Here is a 4934-nt window from a genome sequence, read left to right as displayed (position 1 = left end):
ATTTATGTTACCATGTTAGCCACCGCTTGTCTATTGACTATTGATCAGGTAATGACCGTTAAAAAAAACCACTTGTGTTACTAGTTAGGTGCTTATGAAACTAGTTGTTTATTCATGAAACGATATTATATATTAAAGTAAAACACGTTGGTACCTACTCGATTTTATTTATTATTTTGGTTTTTTGCTACCGAATCATTACGGTTTTTCGGTATACCGAATGATTTCGGTTTTTCGGTATACCGAATGATTTCGGTTTTTCGGTATACCGAATTATTTCGGTTTTTCGGTATACCGAATTATTTCGGTTTTTACGGTATACCGTTTCAAACCGGTATTGAAATCAATACCGTAATACCGAAAATTATTTTCAATACCGTCAGCCCTACGTTAGAAACAAGATACCGTATCAGTAGACAAGGGAAGCGGGGACCCGAATATAAAAGGGAGCCCGAAACGGCCTGTATTCAGACGTGTCCTACTCCAATGCACAACAACCACCTTCACGTCACTCTGTGTAATTACTTGTCATTTTGGACTTAGTCAAATTACTGAAGAATATTTTAATAAACCACAAAGTAACATTTCACCTGTCTACAAATTTATTTATCAACTACCTTATCAACATCTTCATCGACAACAAAACGGTCTTGCTTCCTGCAAAACATAATATTACTCGTAGTCACCTGGTTATCAGATTAGTACTCTGACCACCTCAAGCTGCGAGAATATTACAACAGGTACAGGTGAATATACTTTGTCAGATTTTTGGCGACCATTAGTAAATACCTGTTCGATTTCGAACTTGCCTCGATGGAACTAAATGATCAACATGTATCACCTGAAACGGTCTCTGTCAGGTCGGAATCGGATGTAGCAAACCCGGTTTCTTCCCGGCGGGGCGTTTATGGATCAAGTAGTCGAGGCACATGCGAACGTGTACCGTCTCAATCCAGCGATTATTGTTATTGTTCGTTCAACGGCGTGATGACCTCCGTAGTCGTGTGTGCCAATGACCACCCCTTTTATCATCGTTTTTGGCACCACTAAGGGCCAGTTGTACCGTCTACGGTTAAACTATGATTAAGCTTAATCAGCTGATAACAGATATTTAACCGGGCAAATTCGGCCGATTAAACTCCGGTTAACTTTAATCAGAGATGGTACAACTGGCCCTAACAGGGCTTTCCCTTCGTGGAGCCGGTACAGAACTCCATTCGTGAGTTGGTAATCCTCCACCAACCCTTTTTCGGCAACGGTCAATTCGGTCTCCGTCTGAAGTAGACTAGTGAGTAACTTAGTTTTTTCGTCGGACTGTTGCATGAACCTAATTCGATCGGTTGGAGATAGTGTGGCGAAAACGTCCAACCTTTTTGACAGGTCAGCCTCCACCGGGCTGCTGTTGTCTTGTTCGCCGTCATTGACTCTGCTTAGCGCGTCTACGTGCGCCATACGAGTCCCCGGCCGGTATTTGATATCGAAATCGAACTCCTGCAGCACTTTGAACCATCGTGCTACCTGTAGTTTTGTGCACGTTAAGGTAAACGAGTGATTGACAGTCCGTCAGAATAGTAAATCGTATACCAAGCAAAAACGGTCTCATCCGGTAGAGCGTCCATATCACCGCGTACAATTCGAGGCGGCTGGAATGGTATCACGATTCAGCGTCAGTTGTTTTTTACTCACTGCGTAAACCATATTATGCAGCTCGTTCGGCGTTGATCCAAGGATATAGCAATAGGACTCCGGACAGCGCCACACTGCGTCGATGTGTACCTGGGTAACCGGTGCCGTCGGGTTGTACATAGCGACCACTGGTTCACTACACAGTAATCGCTTAAGTTCGTCAAACGACTGTTGTTGTTCATTTCCCCAGGCGAATGCAGTATCCTTACCGGTAAGTATCGTTCACGGTGTCGTTATCTTTGCGTAGCTTACAATAGAACGCCTGAAGTACACGGCGAGTCCGAGGAAGCATCGTACTTCATGGTCGTTTTTCAGTCACGGGAACGTAGATATGACCTCCGTCTTGTTGAATTGTCCCTTTTGATATTTGAAATCCCAAGAATTCCGAAAGTTCACTTGTTCGGCTTAAGCGTTAAGCCGGCAGTGCGTAACACCCTGAACACCTGCTCCTATCCGACGAGCATGTGCTTGGAGTCCCACGACGGCATTATTATGTCGTTCATGTAAACGTTGACCAATCCGTTGTTCTTCGGTTTTTCAAAAATGAAGTTGATCAGTCATTGAAACATCACCGACGCCCCTTTAAGGCCAAAGGGCTCGAATTTCACTGCATCGTCTTCAGTAATGAACGCCGTTTTGTTTTTGTCTTCAAGACTAAGTGGTATTTGCAGAAAACCGTTACATAAATCCAGTCGTAAATATGGCACCGTCAGCGATCCACCGCGAGCGTACTCAGTTGACCATCGATGTCGTGCATCGGGAAAACCGGGGCTGTTGTTTGCTGGTTGAATTTCCGATAATCTACGCAGAGCCTTTTATCATCAGACGCCTTGTTCACCAACAAAACCGGGCTGGCGTAAGGTAATGTTGACTCACTCACGATCCCGGCCGCCCTCCACTCTCGTAATATTTCAACTTTCGATCGGCCGGTGATGTACGGTACGGTTTGGTACTTATCGGTACGCTACCTGAAGTTTCGATGATATCCATCTGTTTGAGAATATGGAGGGTGTTCGGTGAAGGACCAGTCGACTTTGGTCGACGATGACAATTTTTCCGTTCCAGCCCGCCTAAAACGCAAACTACTACTATCAGATGGTTGTTCCAACACGTTATCAGACCAGTTTATGACTGGTTATTGACAGTAAAACGATCCGCGGATTCCTGACCGGACTGGGAGTCCGAGACACAATTATCATACAATCTCTTGTCTCTTATCTATTAGGCCAGAGGTTCCCAAACTTTTTATTGTACGACCCATTTTGAAAATTTTTTAAAATATGGCGACCCACAATATCAATGAATGACCTTTTTTTTTTTTTACCATACAACAGAAAATTAAACTATTTTATTAAATTTTATGTAATTACGAAAAAAAAGTATAATAAGTATAATATATTCGTAATTTAATAAGTATATAATTTATTTAGTTACTAAAAAAAGTATAATAAGTATAATATATAAGTAATTTAATAAGTATATAATTTTAATGTGAAGGATGTAATTGTTTCCTATTTTTTTTCATCACATCATCGATATCCACTTCTGTTGACACAGATATTGTCTCCATTTTTTCTTGACAGTTGACTTTGACCCATTGACTTTTTTTTTAACCAATTGTCCATAGTTTTACAAAAGTACAAAAAAAATGAATTTATTTAAAACAAAAAGTACTATTTAATATAAAACTGCGTACGTGTATCGTATTCGATGTGCCGCGTGTTACTGAAAATAATCAAAAGTTTTGAACGTCAAGCGACATTCACGTATCTACTAATTTGTTTCAGATAGGTAAATCGTTATATTTACAATAACTATTCAGTTAATCTGATTGTGTCGATTTGACACGGCTGCTGGTAAACTCGTAATTGTCACACTCACAGATAAGGATTGACGATAAAACTGAATTTGAACTTTGAATATCAACGGAAAGTAATAGATGATTATATTTTTGTATTATTTAAAAAAATAGCGCGACCCACCAAAAGTATAATCGCGACCCACTTTTGGGTCGCGACCCACAGTTTGGGAACCTCTGTATTAGGCTATTGTGGACAGTCAGAAATGCGTTCCGACAGTGGCAAAATCTATGATCAGTCCACGGTAACGCATGCGCTGTAAATCAATCATAGATCCGTCGGCAACTAGCCACAAATTCTCTGTTGGAACAAACCTATGATTTACGATGTGTCGTAACACCATCTGTACGTCCTTTGCACAGCCTAGTTCGAATATGTTTTTCGCGAACACGTCATCGTACGTGTTTATAGGTCAACCATTCGCGCCCGATAACTTTCTGGTTTGGCTATTCAAAAACGTACGATTGCGCGTGAAGTTGGATGCGACGTTGCCAAATTGTTTGTAAAAAATTGCAGTTGTTTTGTAATTAATTTTTATATTTAAATACAGATACAAATTCATTCATTCAGGAAGTTTTTAAATACTTATTATAATAAAAAAAATATCGTTAAATAACGTAAATAGCACAAAATAAAACAAACACTTTACACTCACACGCAGTCTACGTATAAAAGAAAATAACTATCGTCAAAAAAAATATTTATTAAAAATGGTTAAATATTCGAATAGATAAATAAATTTAAAAGTAAATGATTGAAAATATTTGACTAATTACATTTAATATTTTTAAGTTAAATTTTAAAGCCCCGATACCGATCTCCAACTATGGCTAAAAACTCAAGTACATTTTCTGTCGTTTTAGTTTTATTTAGCACCTGTATATTTGGCAACGTTGCTTAGAAGTTAAAATAATTTAGTGCGCAACCGTACGCCTAAAAAGGTACCGCTGATAAAGACCACGCGCAATCGTATGCACCCCTTTCTGAGATCTCTGGTCCTACAATGAAAAAAAACTGTCTGTAATTATGACAATATTGTCTTATTAATCTGAAATATGTCACCATGACAATATTTGTTTGTTTAAACAATATAATTGTTAATTCAACAAGTCACAAAGACGTAAATATTGATAATATATTATTAAAATCAAGGTGGATATATCTATATATCCACCTTGATTAAAATAACACTGTAAAAATTGTCAAAATAATACTATACCCTCGTAATAATTAAAAGCTATAAATAACCGGGTTTTTTATCAAAATAGTATAATACTCATCATATTAACAAGAATATTATCAAGATATCCTTATAAAATTATCAAATTTTATACGTTATCATTTTATCCAACCGTTGCGACTAAAAAACGATTTATACATTTTTTTACA

Source organism: Acyrthosiphon pisum, chromosome A1 (genome assembly GCF_005508785.2).
Source record: "Acyrthosiphon pisum isolate AL4f chromosome A1, pea_aphid_22Mar2018_4r6ur, whole genome shotgun sequence".
Taxonomy (NCBI): domain Eukaryota; kingdom Metazoa; phylum Arthropoda; class Insecta; order Hemiptera; family Aphididae; genus Acyrthosiphon; species Acyrthosiphon pisum.
This window is presented reverse-complemented; position numbering follows the sequence as displayed.